The sequence below is a fragment of the Tympanuchus pallidicinctus genome, unplaced genomic scaffold, assembly GCF_026119805.1.
Source record: "Tympanuchus pallidicinctus isolate F22 unplaced genomic scaffold, pur_lepc_1.0 scaffold4, whole genome shotgun sequence".
NCBI classification, from domain to species: domain Eukaryota; kingdom Metazoa; phylum Chordata; class Aves; order Galliformes; family Phasianidae; genus Tympanuchus; species Tympanuchus pallidicinctus.
Genome location: NW_026294758.1, coordinates 6,455,226 through 6,481,342, shown reverse-complemented (window position 1 = coordinate 6,481,342; position 26,117 = coordinate 6,455,226). Strand labels below are relative to the sequence as shown.

General features: G+C 40.0%; 1 protein-coding gene and 1 long non-coding RNA gene across 3 annotated transcripts in view; both read left to right on the top strand.

Moving 5' to 3' along the window:
* Positions 1-26,117, top strand: part of MOB3B (MOB kinase activator 3B) — an 82,955-nt gene that overhangs the window by 8,083 nt on the left and 48,755 nt on the right. The window contains exon 3 of one of the 2 annotated variants that reach the window (XM_052700914.1): positions 4,175-4,411. The exons of the other annotated variant lie outside the window; for it this stretch is intronic. The gene's annotated coding sequence lies outside the window, so the exon portion shown is untranslated. The remainder of the gene's footprint in view (positions 1-4,174; positions 4,412-26,117) is intronic. 2 annotated transcript variants of the gene reach the window in all.
* LOC128089455 (uncharacterized) overlaps positions 11,854-26,117 on the top strand; it is a 67,756-nt gene continuing 53,492 nt past the window's right edge. Inside the window, exon 1 of the long non-coding RNA XR_008210513.1 lies at positions 11,854-12,069. This is a non-coding gene — a long non-coding RNA (uncharacterized LOC128089455). The remainder of the gene's footprint in view (positions 12,070-26,117) is intronic.

Below are 26,117 nucleotides of genomic sequence, written 5' to 3'. Positions count from 1 at the left end.
GATTGACTTGACTGGGCAAAGTTGTGAGCTGAATCTGACCTCAGTGCACTGCTGGAAGTGTGTAGGGAGAGTTCGTTTAAGTTATAGTAATTGTGTACTTACAAGTCATTGTATGAGATTAAAGAAATAAATTGGATTCAGCTGTAACTTACAGCTATAGGAGTACATTAAGAATGTCTGTACAGTAGTACAGGAGAAATCACTCTGATGCAGTTTTAATGACAGGCCCTGGTTTTGATAATTCAGTCAAGAATTACATGCCAGTTCATTTCACCTTCAGATGGTTTCACTATCTGCATAAAAAATCTTAGGACAGAATTTCAGTTTGTTATGCATATACATGGCTCTGTTGCTCTAAATGGAACAACAGTGATAGGCGATGACCCATCCTTTCATCTTCAAAAGCAACACAGAAAAACAGCTTAATGTTTCAAGGCAGAGTTGGATCCAATCTGTTGCTGAACATTTTTTTTGTTTGTTTTTCTTTTTGCATTCTGTTTACACACCGTATAGAATAATCACATCCTCAGTCATCTGTCATCTTCTTGTCATTGTGACTTCATGGATGATCCATGACTTACTTGGCTGTTGTGAAAAGCATTTCAAGGGGAGATCTCTGCATTTGTTCAGGGCTTCATGTTTTCCCAAGCATTGCATCCCATTCTTTCCTTCAAGCAGTTCTCTGGAGTTTGGTCAAAGGAACCGAAGTCTCTGGAATAACTTGCTTTTTTCTAATGAGGAAATATTTTTGTTGTTGTCAAAACCAAGATCATTCTGTTATAGAATCTGTAGGTTTGTGAGAGGTGTGGTTGTTCTTACAGTGGCTTAGTTGTGGTTCACCGATGGTCAAAGAACTTTTGCACTGTGGATCTCATTTTGTGTCACAGAAGCTGAAGATGTGAAACTTTAGTAGCTAGATGGGAGCTAAAGCAACAGTTTTAGGAGAAGGAACTGGAGAGAACTGAGATCCCAGGTCTGAATTCACCTAGATAATGCTTAGGTTCAAATTGCCATTTAGTTTTCTTTTATGGAGATAAAAGGAAAGGCTGCAGAAAAGCCAGTTCCAGGGCTGTCCTGCAGCATCCTCAGCACTATAGGCTGGAACAAATCCTGTCAAAATGGAGCATTGCTGGAGTCTGCTGGCTGGAGATATGGGACACGTGGTGGAATGAAGAGGATAAGCACTTTGGGTTTGTGTGGGTTTTATTATGGGATGTTTAGGGGAGAAGCAGGAGGTAAGGAAAGGAATGGACCTAGGGGTTTTGTTTGAGGAGGAACAAACGTGAAGGTAGAGAAATGAGGGGATAAAAGGTGGCTGGTTGTCCAGGTGCCAGGAACCAGAGATAGCTGGGAGCCAGCAGTGCCTGAGCTTAGCTTCTGCGGGAATTCCCATTGTGCATGTGTTCTCCACTAGCAGACCTCTGTCCTACTAGGCTACAGAGAACAGGATGAAACTCTTGGCATAAGTTGTGTTTGTGCAAGTGCTCTGTGTGTCTGCTGGCAACTGATGTGGTCACATATATGTACCATATGTTTTACATGGTATATGTACTGTATGTGTGTGCCTGCTGAGAATGCATGCTGCACCTAGCTGCTGGTTGAACCTGGAGGCTCAGAGCTGAGCAGCCTCACCTCTGCTAGGCTGCCAGATTCTGCCTGTCCTAACAAATTATGGTCGTTTTCTCTCAGCCAGGGACCAGCAGGAAATTCAGTCTCATCTAAGTGCTTATGAAGTACCCACCTCACCCTGTATGTAAGTTATTGGGGGCTGTAAAAGCAGAGGAACGCTTGCAGGGATAGAAAGAAGATTGATCTTTAGTGCCATGTCTGCCATTGAGAAAATAAAGAGGTCATAACCTACCAGAAAAGCAGAGGTGGAATGCCCTACAGAGGCTTTGTGGTTTTCTGAGGGAATTTCCATCTGGCTGCTCTGTCAAACTGGTTGTGTTAGATGTCTGTGACTCTGCTGTTCTCATCTGCTTGCAATCAGTTTTTATAAACAGTCTAACATGATTGTTCATCCATCTTGGCAACCAGTAGAATATCACTCTCAAAACTATTTCTGTGAAGATGTTATATAGTTCTAAGAGTATATATAGTATATAAGAGTTATATAGTTCCTAGTGCTTTCTCACTTGCAATACTTAGTACCAGTCTTAATAAATTTGTATGTTTGTGTGGTGGAATGTTGCTGTAGTGGATGATAAACCAAGGTGCCTCACAAGTCCAGGGGATAAGGCTCACTTGGTGTTCTCATTTCTGGGAAGACTGCAAACATCACTGTGTATGGAGTCTGAGATGTGAAAAACCCTCGGGCCTGAATCACTGAATCCAATAGGGGTGATAGGAGAAGCTCTACCCAGCCAACTTGTTTACCCCCAGCTGCAGAGGAAATGTTTCATGCTGCATGTGTTTTTAGAGATCTTTGTCAGTTTAACTGCTCTGGGAAGTAAACTTGTAACAGGTTGCAGATGATATGGAACTTAAGGTGATTGTTTACCACACGCAGGCAAACTGATGTAATAGTTGTCTTGTACCTAGAGGTGCAATCCTGTCTCTCTTCTGTTTGGCCTTAGGACTTTTTTAGCCCCCAAACAAATCTGTCTGAGAAGCCAAACCCTTTCCCTCTCCCTGTGGAGGAAAAAAAAAAAAAAAAGAATCTTGTTTTTGCCAATCGGAGAGGCTAATTAGGATAGACTGGTGCAGGCACATAGGGAGGACTAGGAAAGCATGGCTGTTAGCAGAAGAACATGACCTGATTTCATCAGCTGGCACCCTTCAGGATATTGGAGAAGGTATGTTTGGGTTGGAAGATCTGATCTTGCTAATTTCCCATGGTAGCACCTCCAAGGGAAATGCTGCCTTTTCTTATCTTTTGGTTTGATGCATGCAATTTCAACTGGATTCCTTTGCTTTCAGACCTTTTTAAAAAGAGATGTGAGACTAAGAGGATGGTGTCTTAAACTGAGGAGCCTGTGCTGCATAGAAGGCAACCTGGAGTTGTGTGACCTTGTGTCATCATGACATCCAAAATGTCCCAGTTTCCTGGGAGAGGGAAGCTTTAGCTATATTGTGAAATTTCACAGTTCTGTATTTCAAGTACTTGGGCCTGAAACTGGCTGCAGAATATAGGACATTTCAAAACTGTTTCAAATTAAACCAGTTAAAGAATGAGAACCTTATTAAGTGAAATCTGAGATTGTTAACTGTGATGTGTGCTGCTGTGCTTCTTCCTACAGGGTTGATACCAGATACACATCATTGTTGCATGTTAATCAGCCTCTGTGAGAACTGGAAGCTGCAGAGGCTACAAAGAGGCTGTAGAAGTAGACTATTTCTTGTCATTTATCTTGAGTGAAGGGTGACTGCTGTTCTGATGTAATGATTTCTTCATACTGCTGATGAATTATTTCAGCATGGCAGTTGGCTGGTGAGAAATGTCTTGAGCGATGTGGCATGATTGTTGGAAGGCTGCTAGTGATGCAGAATTGCCCAGGCATGTTGAGGTGAAGACATAGCTATGTGTGCCAGGTGTATTTACAATTTCTAGAAATTTACTTCTTTAGCTACTGAAGGCAGTTCATGACCTTCTTTCATTCAGTTCACCAACTCCTTTTAGTGTTCTGTGAAAGCATTCAGAAAGTAGGACAGAAGACCTACCTGAAGCTAATTTTCAATTCCGTATGTTTTCTGAATGAATTTTCTGAATGATTGATTAGGTTTTTCCTTAGTGAGTTCGGTGAGCTGGGTCTCTGCTCTGTCCAGTTGCTAATTTGGGTGAACTGTGGAGGGCTGTAATTATGTTGAGGTTTGAAAAGCTCTCTCAAATTTCGTTGAAATTGGATGGTGATTGGGAAAGTTATTGAAGGGAGCATATAGGTAATTGAATTTTGGAGGCTCTTTTTCTAGGAGGTCATGAAGTATAATTGAGGTATAATTCCACATTACACCTTGAAAGTTAATAACACACATGGATAACAAGCCTACAGAGTTAAGCATTGTTGTAAAGTGTAGTAGCAGCGGATTTTCATGGGCACATGTCAAGTGAGGTTAATATAGCATAGATGTTGACTTGATCAACAGGAATAATAACCAGCTTTGCTCTTTATTTTTCTTCTAACCAGCCGGGCAAGGTAAATGTTAACCTTCCAAATTTGCTCTGTTTTCCCTGTAGAGATGCTTGTACAATGAAAATGGTCATTACCAGCAGCTCTGATAACCTGCCTTGATAGTGATCTTGGCTGAATGACTGAATGTGAAACGGTCACGAAGACTGTTCTCTCTGTGTCTTATGAGTTGTCAAGTAACAGCTGCTGTGGGCTGTGATCTCTTGAAGCCCAGCAGGATTCTGGATTGCTGAGGTTTCTGCAGCAGGGCTGGTCCAAACTGAGAACAGCTCATGTTGCTACATGTAAGTATATCCACATCTCTCCCATCTGCCTTGTACGTAGAAATATTTGTGGTCCATCCATTCTCACACCTCATGCTGCATAAGAAATAGTTCAGACCTTCTAGAACTATTATTATTATTCCTCAGTAAATCCAATGGCTTTCGTTTAAACTACTGATGTTTTCTTCACTCCAGAGTGGAGAACTATTGGTACTTGGTGTTTTGCTACTTGGGATTTTGTTCAAGACTATCTGTAACAGAGTTAGGTGGATTTTCCAGCCTTTTTCAGTTTTGCTCATTAGGAGATTGTTTGGTCTATACAAGAGGGGAATGCTACTGAAATTAGTGGCTGGGCCATATGCATTTAACATTAACAGTGCAGTTAGTAAGCAGTCTAGGCTTTTGGCAACAATGCATGTTCTGAAATGGCTCAGCACACAACAGGCAAGTGAGCAGGCTAGCACATGACAGGTCAGCCTTTTGGATGGCATTCAGGACAGGATTTTTGATGTGCCAAAAGTGTAAGCCAGTTCACTGTAAATCTTATTTCAAAGGATGCAGGAAAGACAGCTCTAAAGTCCTTGACAGAATAAAGAGCAGTAGATGGCTGAGTTTCCATCTGGATACCTGCACGTTAAGCAAGCAGAAGTACTATGGCAAACTGCCACAGCAGGCTGTGGTGCTATCAACTAGGCCCAGTTGCATAGTGATTGGCACTGAACATACATGGCATACTACTCTGGCCTTGGTTTTCTAACCTTTTTGCTTTGTTAAGAAATGATCAAGTCTAGAAGAGGTAGTACTCCAGAATGTAGTACCTGTCTGCATAGATCCTGCTGAAAAAATTGTGAAATCCTTTTGCAGAAATTTGTTAGCTTTTGCAACCATTCATGAACTGTCTGAACAACTGCTTGAAATACTGATACTCACTGAAGATCATTATGAAGAAGAAATAAGACATTATCTTTCATAGCAGGCCTGGAAATATGCCCGTATGACACATGTAAGAGTATGATTATGGAAGAGAAATTTTTTTAAGCAGTGACGTGGTGGTCACCCCTTGTGAACCATGATTCTGTATTGGATTATCTGTGTGGATGCCATCTGCATTGGAATGGACATTGAATGTTGCAAGCAGAAGGCTGCTGAAAAGCTGCAATTGTTTCTACTGGTGAGATTAGCAAGTTTTTAAAGAGGTTGATGACTTCTTGGAGGGACTAAAACTGGGTTCTGTGAATGAAATTCCTGTTAGCCCAGCACTCCTTTTTGCTAGAACTAACCTGACCTGGAAACCCAGTGAGTTGCATTCCTTCCTAAATCTTCTTTTTTAACAGACTTTAAATTCCACTGATGCTTCTGTAGAGATTTATAATAGAAATTTAGTACTAGTAATAGTTAGAGGAGAAGTTAAACAGAGAGAGAGATAATGTTATTTTACTATGGGATTAAAAATGCAAACCGTATTTCAAGGACCAGAAGATTTTAGTTATGATTGTTGCCCTGCTCTGATTTTTATGCAGCAGGATTTATCTCCCTTGCAGCATCCTTGTATTGAATGGGTGAAGTTCCAGGTCCCAAAACACAAGGTGGTTCCAGGGGAATACTTGTAATTCACCGTGTTGGCAGTTCTGATTATCTCTGATGATACCTCTTGTTAACACAATAAATTACAAGTGTTCTGTAAGCATCTACACAACAGTAGTATCTTTCCTTACACCATAGTAATTTAAAGATAAGAGAGAAGAATTACCTTTGTCCAGTAGATATGGTTGAGAAAGTAAGAGATTCTGGTACAGAAGAACAGGAGTCCATAGTGCACTCCTTTGTGGTGCTGCCATTGATTAAGGTGTGAAAACAGTTCTGATTGATGCTGTTCTGTGGTGCCCATCTTTCTGTTCATAACTCAGACAGTAGAAGAAGAGGTGAAATGGAATGTAACTGATTTTGTGAAGTAGATGTTTTGGCCTTTTTAACATCTGTCTGAGCTCAGAGCAGTCTTTAGCTTCTACTGTTTGCAGTATTCCTCAAGACAGCTGAAGTATTTTCATAACAAGAGCAAGGTAGGTGCTAATTTCATGGTGGGTTGACCCTGAAGTAAACACAGTAGTTACACTTTACACTGCAGATAGGTCATTTGCTTGTGTAGCGTCGGTGTGGATCTTTGTTTCCCTCCCAGATCACTCTTCAGAGTGAAGCTGAATTTGGAGGACAAATTTTGCGAGGGGACAGCTCAACCAGTGAGTTGTTTGCAGGGAGAGAGCACTCTGTTTTTACCTCTTCTCTCCTTTACTGACTTCTTACTCCACTGAATGTGCCAGAAACGGCCCTTCTTTTTGACCAGCATTTTGTTGCCATGCAACCAGGACAGCTGTGGGCTGGTCTGACCAGTCTGACCATTGCAGCTGGTTCCAAGTCCTTCACTTGTAAGCGGAGTTGAGCCCTCCTCTCCCTGTGTCAGAGGATAGCAAACACTTGCAGGACTCTAGTTTCATTTTCTGTCTTGGTGAGGTCACAAAGAAAAGTAACTTTTGGGGAAACCTGTATCAAATTTCTGTGGTACTGAAAGAGGTAAAGTTTTCCTCCCATCCTTTCCTATTTGATGTTAAAGAATATTCTGCTAAGCAGAGAGAGAATGCTACTGCAGTATTACTTTTTTTTTTTTTTTTTTTTTTTTTTTTTTTTTTTTTTCATATGCATCTCATCTTCTTGTTTTGGGCTTCCTGTACTTTATAGAGATGTTATTTCAGTCCATTCATTAACTTGGTGAGAGCTCTTTTTGAAGTTCATTTGAAGTGCTCCACAGGAAGGGTGTTGACAGTTGTGGTTAGCTGCCAAGCAAATAATAATTACATGATGCACCTGTCCTCTCCCAGCTTTGGGTAAGTAGAGAGAGGAACTCCCATCACTGTGTGCTCAGCGCTGCACCGCTTTATTCTGCATAGAATTTGGGTGGAAGAACTAATTTTGCACCCCTGTAAAGAGAGTTGGGATGGGATATGTGCATAGGCCTTTGGGTTTTGAACAGGGAGTAGCAAAGGTAAGAGTATAATTTCCGATAAGGAATATCTTGATAAGTAATACATACTATTGTAATGTATATCTTTGTAAATAACAGTAAGTGGTTTTCATCATGGGGCCATGAACAATGTAGGTTCCTGAACTAAATTATTTTTCTCTTATTTTTGTTGTGATTGTAAGCTTCAGATATGACATTATCAAGTAGAGAGCTAATTTCTTTGTTCAGTGGAGTAATTCAGCTTGAAAGAGATGTGTTTTCTTCTTTTTTTTTTTTAACCTGATCCAGAGAAACACTGTACAAGAAAACAATTCATTGTGGTAGAATACAAAACTAACATCAATTGGAGAACCATCTAGATAAGTTCAAATGTGTAGAGAGGCCTTTACTCTAGGTGCCTTTGGGTGAGTGAGTAGTCTTGTTATGTTCTGTCAGTCACGGCTAATGGAGAGAGGTGTGTGCTGGGTTGGAAGGAGGCACAGATAAAGGAGAGAAGATGCTGAAACTATAGTCCATGCCTCTTCTAGTTTAATGACATTGAGACTTTAAGAGAAGTGCAATTTCATAGCAAGTTAGAGGCAAAACTTCCTGAGGGATAAGAAAATGACAAGTTTGTACTACACATTTTTCTTTCAAGTAGAAACTTACTGCATTTTCAGTGTGATTTGGCTAGATCCAGAGGGCTCTGTTATTATCCAATAGAAAATGAGACTTAACACTTTTTCATTGAACAGGTTGGAACCAAGTTAAATAGAGGTGCCAAAGTCTGCTTCAGGAATGTGTTTGGAGTCTGCTTTATGAGCAGATGGCTACCCTGTGAATGAGGCAGCTATGGTCTTGTACTTCGTACTGCTGTTGGCCTGCAATGTGACCTTGGGCTATTTGTTTACTGATTCTCATGGCTCTTTTCTTTCATCTACTGCTCTCAAAGTCCTTGAAACAGGCTTCACAAAGGACTCTGGAATTGGTTGTGATAAGAATTTTGCGGTTACATCTCACATCAGAGCTTACCTTAAACAAACAACTGGTTACTACATATTAGATTAGTTGAAGTTCTTTAAGACAGTGTTTTCTGATGCCTTGTAAAATGATGTGTGCTTACAAAAGTCTGTTTTTATGCACTGGTGGATAGGTAGCTGTCCTTGGAGCAGGATTACCCACTGTGTTTTCGTGTATTCAAATGCAGATTGTTGCAGTTTCTACAGGTGTACTATTGAAGGCCATCTGAAAACCAGGAATTTTATACTAACATAAATTTATAATTTGTTTTCTTTGTGGTTACTGTGAACTTATAAGAAGTATCAAACACAACTTCACTCCATTAATGGCTTTTCTTGCAGTATAAGAAGGGGAGGACTCCTCTTGGGGTCACAGAGTTCATTTTGCTTGCAGGTGTTGGCTTCTAATCTACTGGCCTTTTTTAGTGCTTGGTGCTAGCATTTTACTGGTTTCTGCAGTGTAATGAGATGTGGCTGATTACAGTGGTTGTGAGCCTCCAGTGGATATAGGATAAAGAGGTTCTAAAACATGTAAAATACTGTTGGAATTCAACTGTAAACCCTGAAGGAAACTCTTCATTTGACATGAACTTTAGGAGACCTTCTCTTGGAATGTAACAAAAAATAAATAAATAAAAGAGAAGTAGAAATAGAACTCCTTGGGCTGAAAAGATTCCTATTGAAATCTTCTCTGTAGTGATGGAGCATGACTAATAGAAAGAACTACTAAAAAATATGACTGATCTCCATTGTGCACAGCACATTTTAATTTGCTTTTTGTCCTAATGGCAGAGAAATTTGCAAGAATAAATCCTCACATGCAAAATCCTTGGGAATTTTGCATTCCTTCGGGAGTGTGTATCTAGGCAGCTTTTTTCTCTTTCTTTCTAAGGGTTCTGGAGGAAGCACAGCTTTACTTCTGCTTTTTTCATTAGTCAGTCTTAAGTTCTTCAGTGCACCGCTTTACAAAATACATTAATCCAAATGCAAGTGCCAGCTCATCTTTTTTAATGCAGAAGTACAAACAACGTTACTAAAGGCTCAGCTGTTATTGGTAAAAAACTGGTGCATGAGCAAGGAGGTGCTTGTGTAAGCTGTTCTGTGCATTCAGACACCTGGGTTTGCTGCAGAACTGCTTTCCAAAGTTCTCAGAGCTACTTTCCATTGTGGCAGCCTGTGTAATCCACATGCAGTAGTGAATGAGGGTACCTGGAAAAGAGAACATCTATTCATGAGGCAGCAGGATTATCTTCTGCATCACTCTGTAAGCTGCCATGGCTACAAAACTAACCCCATTATATAAAGAAAGAGAGCTGTGCCAGTCACCACCAATACAGCTTATGTTTTCCTGAGTCATGTGTTAGCTGTTCTCTTCTAGGAAATGAATTGGATTAAATGATGATCACAGCTTGATGTCTTCTAATAGACAGTAGGTCTCTAATGGGCTCGTTTATGTTATAGTGGAAGGCTTCTTGCAGTAATAGGGAATGCACGTGGACAGTGGATTTGGCTCTGGCAGTCTGCGTTCAACTGACAATAGCTTTTTAAGGACGTGTCCTAATCTTCACAGAAACCCATTTATTACAGTCAAAAACAGGTAGCTGGAAGGAAACTGGATTTATAGGGGGGAATGGAAGTATGTGGGAAAACACTTGTGAGTAGCAGCCATTTGCCTTAGGTAGCTAAGATCAAAAATAGCTACATGAGATTCACCACAGAGGAGGAAAGGAATATACACCATTGCCTTATGTTTTCAGGGTGGACAAATGGTTCAGTGATACTGAAAATGATGCTTAAAAGTCGCTACTTTGTTCTTATCAGCAAGTTCACTATGAAATTTGAGGTGTTAAACCTTTGCCAAAGTTGCTTCAGGGAAGTCTGTGAAGATTTTCTTCTTGAAGTGTTAGTGGTTAACTTGTTTCCACTTCTGAGCACTTAGATTTAGGTCTGGAAAGAGTAACCTTAAGTTTCTTTGCAGTTTGCCTGACTATCCCCCTGTCTGCCTGTTCCTGGGTTAGATTCAGTCGTGCCTGGTTTTCTTTTCTTTTTCTTTATCTGTAGATTGTCATATGAGAACGTGTGGTGATTGCAAATTGGTAGGTAGCACAGCTCCATCATGCTGCTCACTCAGTCTCCCTATCAGAAGAGAGTAAGAAAATACAATAAAAGGCAGCAGGCTGGAGCTGCTCGGCCCTGGTACAGGGCAGTGCTGGGCTCTGCTCACAGAGGCCTCCCCTCTGCAGCCCCCACTGCCAAAACCTTATGCACAAACCCATTATGGAATGGGAATCTTGTGTCTCATAGTCTGTTACAGCAGTGTCATCTTCTTTGGGAGGCACTTCTTCACTGTTTGTATTGAAAATGGGCGGATAAACATTACTCATTCATTTTCTTAAAGAGCTAACAGTAATTGTTCATTTCTAAAAATACCTTGTCTCAGAGAATAACACAATATGTAGGTATATGAATGTAACTTTATATTACTTATAAGTGTCATTCTGCTTGACTTAAGAAAGGGAATGGGCAGAAGGATGAGGGTGTGAAGGGAGGAAAAGATGGAATCTGCAGCTTCCAGTTCATGCTGTAAGACTTACACATCTGAGCTGATTGGAATGGAATACCTTTACTATCAAGGGAAGCAGGTGAACAGTTTTTTGTTTTATGCATCTGTTGGAGTTTAGTTGTCCAGTGTGAAATAAGTTTTGTAAGCAGTAGTTTCGCACTATTAGCTGTGATGGAAGTTTAGACGAGAACCAATGTGTCTTATGTCTATGCCAGAAATACCTGCATTTGAGCAGGTGAATCCCATGCTGTGAGTGGAAACTGCCACCAATCTGTGACTTCCCACTTCCATACTATGCATTCCAGAAGAAATAAATTTCTTGACTTCATGCACTTTGCAATGGCATGTGTATTCTGAAAGTTAAAGCCTTTTGTCATGGCAGTGGCAGCTGTCCCCTTTTGGGCTACTTTATCCAAGCTGGGCTCACCAATGTTCTTCACAGAGGGGATGCTGATGAGCCTAAGGGTGCTGCTGGAACCGCCTGCTTAGCAGAAGTATTCCCAAGCTGCAGTGCTGCAAGGAAGGTGGTGTAGCTCCATTTTGGGCTGGGATGTTAGCAATATAGCCACCATGGTTCCTGGTGCTGGGTCTACAGCAGTGAAGTATTGACATAAGCAGGCCATAGCAGATTAGGCTGTGCTCTTCTCTCTGGATGATATTGTGATGCCTTTGCAAATAGTACAGTCTGAATTTATTCAGTCCTAATCACTGTCACAGTGTAGTCAGGTTTTAGGCAGTTGAAAGGCATAGGCTTATAGAATCAGAATCACACACTCACAGAATGACCTGGGTTGGAAGGGACCTCAAGGATCATGAATCTCCAACCCCCTGCCACATGCAGGGCCACCAACCTCCTCATTTAATGCTAGACCAGGCTGCCCAGGGCCCCATCCAACCTGGCCTTGAACGCCTCCAGGAATGGGGCATCCACAGCCTCTCTGGGCAGCCTGTGCCAGCACCTCATTACTCTCATAGGAAAGAACTTCCCCCTGACATCCAACCTAAACCTTCCCTCCCTCAACTTAAAACCATTTCCCCCTGTCCTGCAGTTACCAGCCCTTTCAAAGAGTTGATTCCCCTCCTGTTTGTAGGCTCCCTTTAGGTACTGAAAGGCTGCAATGAGGTCACCCTGCAGCCTCTTTTCCTCTAGGCTGAACAAGCCCAGCTCCCTCAGCCCTGGGAGGTGCTGCAGCACCCTGATCATCTTTGTGGCTCTCCTCTGGACCCTCTCCAACAGCTCTCTGTATTTCTTGTATTGGGGAACCTAGACCTGGACACAGTGCTTCAGATGGGGCCTCCCAAGAGCAGAGTAGAGGGGGACAATCACCTCCCTGTCCCTACTGGATAGCTGCTAATATATAACTGAGAATTGCTTGAGTTGCTTATCAGGGATTTTTATTCATATCCTTATTTAGTGTTTGTGATTGATTGTTGTGCCATGTAATCTGATGTTTGGTCCAGAAAGGTGGAATTGCTGAGTTGTTACAATTAGGTTTCTGAGGCTGGGCCTTTAGTTGCCCTTAATGTAAGCCTGTGCTCAGTAATGCATTAAATTAAGCTGATAGGTACTCTATTATCTCTATTATTGTCTTGTGCACATTGTTCCATCATTTGTAAATTCCATGGCTCAATTATATCTTGATCACTGTGTTTATATTGTTGCAGTAATACTGTGAGACATTAGTACTAAATTCAACACCATTTATGCTGTTCATAGTGATGGAATGTAAGTGTCTTTTGGATAGGTTGGTCTTGTTTCCCTAGTTAAGCTAATGAAAACAAAAATATAATGGTCTGGTGTACCTTATCTGTTGCAAAAACTGTTTTTCAAGCACTTTTAGAACACTGAAGTTCCCAAAAATTATGTCTAAATGCACTGGAAGGGAATAAAAAAACAATCCAGATCCATTACAAGTGTATTTTTTGCCATGGTTTCTCATGTTGTCTCAGACTGCTCTTTTTTGCCCTTTATGTTGGGTAGAAAGAAAGTGAAACTATTATTAGTGTCCAGTTTAATGCAGTTTGTGGAAAGGAGTAATTTCAAGTATGTTTCTGAAATGTTAAATCCTCATGAAGAATAGGCTCAGAAAACACTGCCAGTAGCCCTAACATTGCATTGTATTTTGTGAAAGGTATACAGACAGCATTTTGAAGGTACATTCTCCCCATAGCAGAAATAGTAAAAAGTGACTGTTACCACTAATCTTTTACAGGACTGTCATCTTAGCATTCCTCTGGAATAATGTATTGCACTGCTGGCAGGAATTAATGTCTGTAAACATCAGTGAATGCGTGAGTATGACAGCAAAGAAGGCCTGATACTCAGTCTGCAAAAACTGGCATAGAAGCTGGATGTGAAATTCAAACTTGAGTGGAAATGTGTTTCCTCACAGAATGGTTGCTGCTTTACTGAAAGTAAGGTGTTAATTTGGTTGTGAGATAAATATGAGCCTTTCCAGGACAGTTTTGTGCTATTCTGCGTTACTTTTTGCATCCATCCTAGGGAAGCAATGCATGCTTCAGTTCTTATGCTCTGTTTACAGCAAAAATAGCTTATGTGAAGATGAGTCTGTTTACTGGAGGTTTAATCCTGAAGATCTTCCACACGTGTGCTGGTGTCTCAGCTCAAGGCAGAGTATGGTGACAGTAGGAGCTGTTTTGGTTTCTCCAAACAAACAGTGTCTCCGTTGTGTTCTCCACAGATGTCCCCTTTTCATGGTTCATCCCATTGTCCCTTCACACTTGCCTGTGGAGACTCTCACCAAGTTTGGCCAAGCAGTGCAGCTGCCCAGGCTCTCTGCACCCTTGGAACCTCTCCCAGCTGGGGATGCTGGTGTGGTACTGTGCCATCTGACTGTGTTTATCTGATCATGCTTTTGAAACAAAAGCTTTCTCAAGTCCTAAGCTGACAAGAAGTATAATGCTTGATGTAATGTTTCCTGCATATTTTTTTTTGCCAGAAGCTGTTCCATAACATATGTTTGATGCTGGAAAGAGCTCTACAATTAATCCCTGTCCCAATGATAGAGGAATGTGGCAGATCAGAAGCGAGTATATAAGGTTATCCCCTACCTTTTAGCATCCATGTGATGAAATCTCTTTTGTGTGAGGTGAAGTTCAGGTGTGGAGTATGCCATTTCACAGTCTGGATACAGTATCTCTGCAGGGCAATGAAATATAAGTCAGGTTATCCAGAGAGTGTTGTCAACAAGCAAAAGTTTTATGTGTCCAGCCTTCCACAGGTGACAACTGTTATGTGAAGTTCTGTGAGGTATTGTTTCATTTGTCTTAAATGCATTGGATAGCTGGCTGCATAATAGAAATCATGAGTTCTGTTACGCCTCCAGAGATGTCTCTTGTGAGAAGCTTGTGGTTACATCAAATGTGCAAGTTTTAATGAAAATCCATAGAACATAAAGGGAACCTGTTTACATCTCTGTAGCTCAGAGCAGCTGCATATTACATTACATCTGCAATTCTGTAGATGTTATCTGCTTCAATAAATTACACTGGATTTTTAATACTAGAGATTGCAAGGGCTTTCACAATGTATTCTCATAATTTATCAATATGCTTATGATAAGGTAATCCTCATGCCTTTAAAGAGGTCATGATGGGCATCTTAGAGTTACCTGTCATCTTGTGTTGTAATATACCAGTATGGCCATTTTATTGTTGTGAGCTTGATTTTAACTTTGTGTAATCCAGTGATCAAAAATATATTTGAATTTGAATGTATGTTTTGAAAATTAGCTACTTTTTAGTTTTCAGAATATTTCAGTTTTGCATGTTGTTTTGGCTCAATTTCTTTCTTTCACTAAGTACTGGAGAATATACTACTGGGGTTCGTATTTGTTCTAGAAAAGAAGTTGGATTTGAAAGAAACTGATGATGCATACCACAATTTGGAAAATCTGTGTTTCCTGGCAGTGGCAGATTATTCCATTTTAATTATAACCAATGTACTCAGGTTTTCTCCTTTTGTCATGTTTCTTTATAGTGGCCACGTTCTCTACATTTATGTATTACTTATACCACACTTTTCATGCCATCCTCAGTGTGTTTGCTAAAGAACGAATCACAGAGTAATGTCTCATCAGTCTGGCTCTAACATAAATGGAGCTCATCTGGTTTGTTTAGAACAAACATGTGAAGGATTGAGTGACAGATTCTAGTCATTCAGGCTGTAGAATTTGTGGTGTGTTATCCCATTCTTAAAACAGGAAGTGTGCAAGAAGAGTGCTTCTTTAATTGTATGTCCTCCCACATACAAGCAATAAGGTAATACTTAAACCTGTCTGAATGTGATGATACCAAAAGCAGTTGCTGTAGGTACTTCACACTTTCTTCATATATCTGCCCGATTGTTTTCTGTAGTCTGGAAGCTTAGTAGGGACAAAGAAGGATGTAACCAGCAGCCTTTGTTTTCATGCCTCCTGTCAGCCTTCTCAATTGCTTTTTAGCTGATACCTGAGCCAAAGCGTGTGCTTTTCTTATAGTGCTGAATATGACTGCAAGGAACACTTAGTAAAGGAGTGGAGAAGGAAAGAAGGAAAAAAATGCACAAGGAGAATGAAATGAATACTTTGGAATGAAGAGAGGAATAGAAGAGGAAGAAATTCCTAACATAGAAAACAAAAGAGAGGAAAGCATTTCTGAATATTTGCTTGTTTTCACAACATTGCTGAAATGTGTGTTTTCAGACTGTGCAGCAGCATGAGAGAAGCTGTCTGTTAACTACTAAGTCAGTGTCATTGCAGCATCTGCAGATAGGCGCCCAGTGGTTTTCCTCTTGATAATTTTTAGGTATTATCAGTGGTTCCTGAAGAAATATCTGTAGCCTAGATATTAAGTCTTACTGGAGTCTCAGCAGTAGTCTCCAGGATACTAGCTCTCTAAAAAAACACCGTTTGCTCAGAATTTGGTTGTGTAGCTTGCCATCCTGAATTCTCACACATTTTACCAAGGGCAGCTTGGGCTTCTGTTCCAGCTGTGGTACGTCAAGGGTTCAGTCTTGGTCAAACACTTGGTTGGCATACTGTTCAGAGAGCAGAGATATTATTATTGCAGATTACTCTTGGGATCTGTGGTGATTACTATCTTAAAAATCATGGTGGCATCTTCCTACCTAATAGCAGATACTGTGTGTGATACAGCTGGGTTTACTCAAATAATTTGTGATGGGATCTAAGCCATAATGTATGGAATGTGTGGATGGCAAGAGATGTGACTGAAATGGGATGAAGAATAGCAAGGTAGCAATCCAGTTTCCTAACCATTTATGTATGTAGCAACCATAATGACGAAAGCAGAGCAGTCAGTCTAAGGTTGTTTTGGCTTACTGCCAATTTAGAAATAAATTATTGGTACTAAAATTTCTGTGAACATAAGCAGTATTCACAGGAATGCTAAAGACACTGTAAAATTTTAATGAATCAATTAAAATGTTAAATATAATAAAGCCACATAACTAGCTAAATAACTACTGGTAAAAGATTTCAGTACCATTATCTTCTGGGTGTTGCAGGATGTGTGTGTATGGCAGGAAGTGGATGAAAGAGGGAAATGCAGAACCTGGACATGGGCACATTCAGCAATGCAGCAGAGTTTATACTGTGGTGTGAGCCAGGATGTGACAATGAGGTCACGGTCTGGATGAATAGATGAAAAGCATGCTGCTGTTTCAAGTGCTTCCTATCTGGAAGACTGTACTAAAGTGATGGGAGGGCTGTGGTGGAGTAGAAACCTCAGATACTAATCAGCCTTTAAAGACCAGGCACTGAATCATCTTTCAGAAGAATTTTCTCTGGTGCTGTTTTTCTTCAGTTAATTGCATTTAACTTGGACGTACAGCTTAAGTTTTATATAACGTTCTCCAAATTATTTGCAAAAATTTTATCTGCAATCTTCCCAAGATGTTGGCAGGGAATACTTCTAAATTAATTTTCCAGCTGCTGAATATCAGTGGATAATGAAGTGCCTTATACCCAGATTGGAAGTGAGCTGTTAACAGGATAAAGCAGATATATGATTAAAGCTGGCTTTTTAGTATTTTTCGTATTTTGGTGCTCTGATCTCACAGGGACTGTTTTTGTTTTTTTTTCTCTGCAGAGATCTGCTGAGATTGTGTTGGTGTAATTACTTTGCACCAGCCTCTAACATCTTAAGGGTTATACAGATTCATACAATCAAGTTGAAAAGGAACCTAAATGGTCGTCTAATACAGTAAAAAGAGTTATCTACAGCTCAGAGTGCTGTCCAGGCTGAGCTTGAATGTCTCCATGTGTGTGTGAATCCTATGAAATCTTGTTTAGAAGGAATGAAACTGCTACAGGTGTGTGTGTTGTACGTATACGCTCACTGCTTTACTAGAGGTGGTGTGAATTCCTCCACTACTATGACCACCGTAACCATTCATTGGTTTGGATGTATGTTTGGCAGGACAGCATATCCTGTAATATAGGATCCCTGGCATCTATTTTCTCTTAGGCATTTAAGTGGCACTTTTCCCTTACAGCAGCTCCTTCTGAGCTCACAAAGCTCCATTTGCTTTATAGTAGAAAGGCATCTTAAAGTTCTGTGGGTTAAGGAACACGACCACAGAACCTCCCTACAAAAATTTTAGAATTATACCAGCAAATCAATGTTCCTAATGATGTTGCTGTGATTGGGGCCCAAGACAGATGGAGACTTGCTTTTGAATGACAGCATGTACTGCTTATAAATGTACATGTGAAGCTTTTTTCTTGGTCAGAAATTTTGTGGAAGGTACTGAAATTATGGTGTGGGAAACATGCCACATAAAGTAGATCTGTAGGATGAATCTTAGATGCCTTGACATCTCCCACTTTAAAACTGAGCCAGCTTTATAGTGAATTTTTAATCACATCAGCAATTGGTTTTTAGTTAGAGATAAACTAAGCTTTGCCAAGCCGTGGGGAAGGACAGCCATTCAGACCAGGGTCCTTCAAGCACTGTCTTCCTGTGACCACTGGCTGTGCTTTCCCTGCTTGCTGTCTGCTCTGGTCACAGAGCATAGTGAATAATCAATTATTTTGTTTCAGGGTAACTGCTTGTTTTAATGGTCAGAAAAGAATCCATCTTAACGCTCCCCTGCTGATCACTTTTACTTGCTATTAAGTAAACCATTTTTGTTCCCTTCCTTCTGTAGTGTAAAGTGATGAGATTGGCTTGAGAAGACAAATCTTATAGTGAAGAAAGTTTCCTTCCTAATATACTTGTGGAGGGCCTAATCCTATGGGTCTCAGAGTGAGTGCTTTTGTGGTTGTAAAAGGCCAACAAAAACACTTTCTGTCTTTCTAGGATGTGCTTAGTATGTCTCAAACACTTGCAGTGCAAGGCCATTGCTGTGATAGCCAGTCAAAGACTGATATCAGCAGATACGATATCCTCTCCTCCCAACACAGCAGACTTGCTTTACTGACAAATTTTTGTCTACGAACTTGGTTTTGACAAACTTGTTATAGTGAACTCGCTTGTTTACAGGCTTGAGACAGAGCATCTGTAAGCCTCACAGGCTAAAAAGTATGCCTGAAAAGGACCCTGAGTCATTGTCATCATCATCATCATCTTGGTGGTCACTGTTGCCATTTGCTGGTTTGAGACTATGACTTCTGCATGAGTGCACTAACACCCCTACCCCTTCTCCAGTGCTGCAGGCTGAGAGTAGAACTCCTCGAAACAGATGCCCAAAACAGACTGGTGATCAATCTTTTTTCTTGTCTTGTTTTTCTGACGCTTTTTTTTTTCCTCTGTTTTCCTCAGTTTTCCCTTTTTATTCTTTTTCTTTGTAAAATTATTAAGTAACTGCAAGACATATTTTGGCTTCTGAAAAGCTGTATCTCCTGTACAGTTGCTAAGTTTTAAAGTTGTGAATTAGTTGTGAGTCTTATTTTGGTTCCTGAAAGTCTCTAAGGACTGTAAAGAATGATTAAATACTGTGCTTCTGCATATTCTGTTTAACATGGGGGATTATTAAAAATCCACCCAAACCTGCTTTCCAGATCAGCTGGTGAGTGGAAGTTTTGTTTGCTGTGTTGAGTGGCTTTTTGAGAACAATACAGATTGAGCAGTATGTAGTGGCAGAGAAGAGGCTTTGAAATCTTAAACTGTTTAGTTTGCTGGAAAATTGCATTGTAAACTCCTTGGGTGTGTGTGGAGAAGAGTGCAATTCCATAGCTGTTCCCACAACCTACTCCTAGTGCAGGGTTCCTCTGGTGTTACTGTTCTGTTGTTTTGTCTCATAGTTCTTGGAGTTTGGTTTTTGCTACTAAACTGTATTGAAGGATATTTTTTCTGTCTGCATGAACAATCCGTGATTATCAGCTGTATTCTTGTGAACTGGAGAGGAGCAAGCTGTCCTTAGGAGAGGTGATTGTTATCACAGTGTTCTTTCCAATAGCATGTGTTGTTTAGATCATGTCTCTGAGTTCATTTACTTACTTGTATTTCTGATCTCATAGATGGTAAAGAAAGCACATTTTGTTTTGTTTGTTTTTTGGTACAAGTTACAAGCTGCTTATTTAGAGCTTTGTAGTGTGGATGAGTACTTCACCCCAGGTATTCTGTTTCTAGTCTGGTTTATGGGAATGCGTATGTTTAACAGATCCAGAGTTTCCTGCCCTGCACAAAATAGTAGGTCATTTTGACCAGATGATAAGGTCAAACATGGTAAAATTACAGGGTGGTAGTCAGAACTGTTCTCTGGACAGAAATCTCTTCAGCCTTCACGCCAATTTAGTCCTACAAGTTCAGAACAACTCATAAATCAGCACTGACTGATCTATTTCTTTGAATTTTGGAGGTAGAGGACACACAACCAGACTTCTACAACTACAAAGGCTATGCCTTGTGACTGAGTGTGTTGAAATGCAGTATGTTTTGCCAAGTCACAGAACCACCAGACCCTTAGCCTACAAAATCATCCTTGGTCTGATCTGTGAAACCTTCTGTATTTTTCAAAAGACACAAGCAGGAATGCTCTCTCTGATCTGAAAATGTCCATAATTAACTGCAGTTGCTGCCACTCACTATTTGTTGCATATACATTGGGAACTTTGATGGAAGCTAAGATTTCTTCTGATCTTTAGCTCTTTAAATGTTCTTTACTGATCTTAAGATCACTTAGCTTTTCTAGTACTCATTCGGAACACCAGGGTTCAAGTGAATTGATTCAGGACAAAACTTTAGATTTGTGGCATGAATAATTAAAATATATTTGTAGTTAATATATCCTTTTTTTTTTTTTTTTCTTTTAATATTCCTTCATTTGTGAAAAAGTATGTATTTTGTCTTGTTCACCACTGCTTTGTAAAGACAAACAAATCCTAATCCCCATGGTTAGTAGTGGAATTACCTTCACTGTCTTCCTGCTGTAGGGCCCATAACAGTCTCACTCAGATATGAGTTACCAGAGGTCAAATCGAGGGGCTACCTGGGTCAGGCATAACCTCAACTGCTACATGATTTTGGATTGATCTTGTCTCTCAGTAATGTTGAGCTAAGGGTAATTCTTTGTAATGAAAAATCACTATGCCATGTTGAGAACTGTTTGTAATGAAGGGTGCAGAACACCACCTGATGATGCTGTAGACTCCCTGCAGGTCTTTTGCTCTGAAACCTGGAGCTACTTAGAACTGAGGCTCTCTGTCACCAACCTGCTTCTCCTCTTTTCTCCTTGGGACAGCCAGCTGGAGATTTGGCAGCAGAAGCCAGATTTAGGCTAACCTTTCTATATCTGGTTTTCTGAGTAGATGTGGTTTTCTGAGCAGTCTTAGTTATTTATGTTTGCCAGCATAGTGTGTGTAGCATGACTGCCTTTGTAGCTCTGTTTCTTGATGTAAAAATGAGTAGTTTGAATCAAAATGATACTGCATGATGGAATGTATGATTTAGATGTTCTTGAACACATATGTGGTTTTCTAAAACTAAGGCTTAGTCTAAAAATGAAGACCTTGGCCACTGTTTGTAGGGTAGGGAACTTGAAGTTTTGGAGGATAAAATGCTGACTTTTAGCAAAAGAGCTACTGTACTGCTGTGTACAGAGACCTGCCCTCCAGTGAGTCTGTACACGTAAAAGAGAAAGGCCCTGAGTTTAGATCTGAGACCACTGGAGCAATTTTGTGTACGTATGTTTTGTTATTTCTTCCCACTCACGAGACCTGTCGTGGTCATTCTAAAAACAGACTTCCTAGGATTCATGTTAAATCTCAGCTTTTGGATTTTGTCCTTGAGAATTGTGTGAATGTTCTTGGTGTGTGGGGGTGAGAAGGAAACTGGATTTTAGTGCCATCTACTCAGTTATTCCAGCACTTTTGAAAGGCAGAATGCAGATTGAGGAGCGAGTTAAGCTGAATAGAACAAAGAGATTTATGAACTGTAACCACAATTTAACTCATTCTTACTCTCTTTTCAAAGGAGTGTATGCAGAGGATAAAAGTAAAATTTTACTTCTATTGAGGGTAGAAATGAAATGAACTGGAAGAGAAAAATGCGTGTTAGGGAGAATCATTGTGTAGTTTAGTTTGTATCTGTTTTCTGAAAGCTGTTAGAATTTATTTATTCCATTTAACCATCCTGTTCATATTTTTAAAAGAACGAATGATGATAACAGTTCTCTGTCACAATAATTTCAGTGAGAACACTATCCACAGAGACGGCAGGATTTTGGACAAAGCATGGTTTTTGAGCTGGTTTTCTTGCTACTCCTACCGGAGCGTTGGTCAGCCCAGCCATGCAGTCCACCAGTGTGGTGTTTGCAAGAGCAGTGATTGCAAGAGCAGCTGGCCAAGCTATGCACATGCATTTGTAAAAGCTTTTTTTATTAATGGTGGGAAGAAGTAGCAGATCACAAGGAATTGACAACTGAAAGCAAAAGCTGTTGGTGTATTTAGAAAGAGCGTGGCTTTGTGGCTGTGTTTGTAAGCATGCTAGCTACAGCTCAGACCAGTTGAAGTTTGTGAACCAAGAGGAGAACTGTAAGAGCTGGGTAGCCAAAAAAAAAAATACCCAACAACCATCATTCAAAGGCATTGTCAGTACTGAACATACTTCACTGCATGATCCTGTCACTCTGTCAGAATTCAGCCTCAGTAGATGCATGAGCCAAAGGGAGTTCCCAACCTGCTTTAAGGACTTGGAAGGTCTGAAATAATGGCAAACACTGTGATTCAGTGACTGGCTAGAAAGGCACTCCTCCATGTTTCACCCATCCTATCCTTTGCCCTCCACAGACAGTGCTTATGCTGTCCTCTTTCCTGTGCTGTGTATCCATGCAGGGGATCAAAGAAATGTACTGGGGTGAAAAATCAATGGTCTCCTTAATTATTTAGTTTAGTACTCAGCCTTATACGGGTTTTGAAGGGATTATATCCACTTAGGCCACATATCACAGCGGACATGGTAAGAGGACAGGAACATGAAAGGCTAAGAGTTGAAGTGGAACAGAACTTTCCAGAAAGAAATTACAGCCATACTTACTCTTGCTTGAACATCAGTCTGTAGAAGGTCATAACCTTAAGTTCTTGAACAACGGAGGAGTAAGGGCTGAACTTCAGTATGAACTAAACCATCAATATTTTGTGATTTCTTTACTGTTTGTAATTCTGAGGAATCCTTTTTTCAGCTGACATGAAGCTGTCTTCTATAGCAAGGACATATTCCTGTTTGGATTATTATGGATGCTATTACAACACAGACTTCCAATAAGCAAGTAAGTAGGAGGGTATACTAGTACCTCTCCAGAACTTCTGATGAGATGTTAATTCCTGTTACACTTCTGAAAGCCTCTAGAATGACACTGATTGAGAAATGAGCCCTCCATTAATACAGAAATGTTTCTTCCTATGGTGAAAAGCATGCCTAATTTGTTATAATGAAGTTTACGCCTAAGATTTATCCTCTCTCATCCCTGCCATTGCTCCTTAGACACAATGGAGGGACTTCTTTAGTCCTGTTTATTGTTTTCCAGTTTAATCTCTATGAAAATCTCTGTAGTTTGGCAGAGTCATGAAGTATGATTCTGTTTCTTTTGTCAGGCATTGCAATGACATTAATGTAGAGGTTTTTAAGCAGAAGCCGATCCAGTGAAATGCTTGTCAAATATTACAGGAATACATTCATTTTAAGGGACCTAGCTTTATAGACAGTTATCCATTATATTCTGCTTTCCTTCTTCAAGTGTTAAGCTTAGAAATAAGGCAGTAGAAGAAGGGGAAGCAGTTACAGCTCCAAATCAAATAAGAATTGAGTAAAAATCCTTTATTTCACTGAACATTGACACCTTGATTATTAAAATACTGCTTGTACTATATTCTGCAATCTCTTACCGTTGTGGTTTTTATTAATCCCAGGAAACCACTTGCTCTTTTTCTTTTTTTTTTTTTTCTCATGCACGAGCGAAACAAAGGCTTGCTATTACATGTAAAATGGATGTTGTTATATATTTGGGAAATGTTTCTGACTATGGGAAGACTTCTTTACAGTCAGCGCTTTCCACTGAGGACCTTGAAGCTGTACTGTTCTCATGGTTATCATATAGGCATTAATGTAAGGCAATCCTGGTAGCTCTATAGAAAAGCAAGGAACTTGAAGAAACTCAAGAGTCCTTCTGTGAGAGGACTTGAAGCCAAATTCCATATTTTTCTAGAGATGCTGGGATTTTTACCACCACAAGAAATAGCAAATTCTTGTCCTCAGGCATCGGTTAGCTTCCTTTCACTGAATGCTACCACTTACTATTGTTATTTTGCACATTAATTAAAATGCTCTGAGTTTTCAGCTAACATAGAAACCATGGATAAAGGCTGAAGCAGGACTTAGGACTTTTTTTTTTGTTGTTGTTAATAATGTTGATTCTTCCTGAAAACATTCACTGCAGAAATCATGGAGAAACTATACAGGCCAGCATCTGGAAAACCAAGTCATTGTTTATACATTTCTATGTAGCGTCCATGGGAGCTCACTTTTTATGAGCTTAGAAGATTGTTGAGAATAGGATAACATGTAGAAAAGGATACAATGACTTTTAAAACCTAGTTCCTGTGTTTGTACATGGTGCTTTTTCGAGACACTTCCTCAGTAACCCAAACTTGCTTTGATCCATTTTCCTTTCTCTTTCAACTCTGTTAAAACCATAATGCAGGTCTATATTACATGTTAATAAGGGTTGTCCTTTTGCTTGCTGTGGTTTTATTGTTTGGTTTGTTTGTTTGTGTTGCCCCCCCATAAAGAAATGAAGTTTCCACCATGAATTTGCACAGCATGATTGTACAGCAGTTTTTTTCTTATGATTAAACTTGAATTGCACAAACTTGTGCAAGATATGTGGGATATTATTCCTCTTTATTTTGATGTTTTTTGCTGTCTAAATAGGAAAGATGTTTTAAGATTTCTAGACAGGCCATTGTTCACTCAATTGTTCTTTGTACTTTGCTGTGTTACAAGAACTGATTGTAATGTAGGATAATAGTTGCTCTCAGTCAGGAGACTGAATGTAGAGAAAGTATGCATTTGAATATTCAAAAGGAAGAATAGTATGTATGGTCCTCTATTTAAAGAATATTGTGCCTTGTATTAAAACTGTATTAAATTTGATAGTCAAGTATGAAGCCAAATATGAGAAGTCTACAAAGTGTTGGTACTTAATGGGATTTAGATCAAATGTGATTTTCTAGAGGCTGCAGATGACTTTGAATCAGACCATACAAGTGCTCAGAATGAAAGCTTATATTTTTGGAAAGGAAAATATAAAAGAAAATGAAGATGCAGTGTTGATTTTTCAGACAGTGTCTTGTAGGATAGAACGCTTACTGTGTCTTTGATGCTGGGGAGGTCATGTTTCTTCACTTCCTTGGCAAATAAAATAGGAATTTGTGAGCTACCTTTCTGCTTAAGGCTCGTGTTATGCTCACTAGAGTGCTCTGATGAAAAGCATGTGATTGCAAACAGTGTCGTGTAACATTCTTATGCCTGTGATTTAATAGAAACTGTATGAAGAAATTATATGTTGGGTTTTTAACTCAACAGTGACTCAGACAGGGTGGTGGTGATGTTTTGCTTATTTTTCTGTCTGTGTGGGTGGTATCCGTGTGGGCAGGACTGGTTTATGAGCTGATTTGGTGTACCTGTTCACCAAACTGTATCATTCAGGCCACGGAATATTCTCACAAGAGTATTTTGTGTATACTTTGGAAACGCACTTTATCATTTGAAGGAATTGCCCACTTGAGTTGCCCATAGAGGGACAGCTGTAAATTAGTGGTACAATTCAGAAGTGAATCTATCATGGGTCAGAAGCCAGTTTCTGTGGCCTCTGACATCAGTCAATATAAGTCCTTCTGGCATTACTGGGGTATGAAGACTGTTAGACACAAACAATGCCAAATAAGTAATCAATAGTCAAGTTTAATTTTACGTGGAAAGGTGGTGCGACTGTGCCGATTTCAAGGAGCTATAATCCATTATAGCCAACACAGCAGCATTATTCACAGCATTTAGTCACTGAAATAACCCTCCCAAGACCACTTTAGGTAACGAAACTGTGAGCATTTCTCATTCTCCACAGATGAGAACTGTCATGACAGTTAAAATGATGGCAGGCATGCCAAATTCCATCGTCAGTGCTTTAAAAATCTTGAAGTTTTGCTCACCATTTGTTGCTATCGGATGGGTTTACTTTTGATAAAGCCATACGATTTTGAAGCAATATATTTCCTTTCAAAGTCTATCACTACAAAGTTTTAATTTGTGATCCAGAATGGAATGACAGACCTCTCATCACTTGCTGAGTAAAACACAATGCTGCAACATGCTGGAAGTCCAGAGGTGTGTGAGTTTCTCCAATGGTTCCATGATTCAGCCCAAAGCAGAGGCCATCCTGCAATTAAGTACCACTTCATTGCCTAAACCATAAAGATACTTTTAGAGACTGCAGACTGTCGCTAAAGCTTTTCAATTAGCATAAGCCTTTGAAGGATCCAAATCTAAAGTGGGTGAATCTCAGCTGAAAATCAGGTACTCTGCTGAAGCTCAGGCTGTTCTTTTGTCCCTTGTAGGTAATATGAAAGCTTATTTCTTCCAGGAAGGTAGTGGTGATGCTATCTGTGACTGTTTAGAAATGCTTGGTAGCTG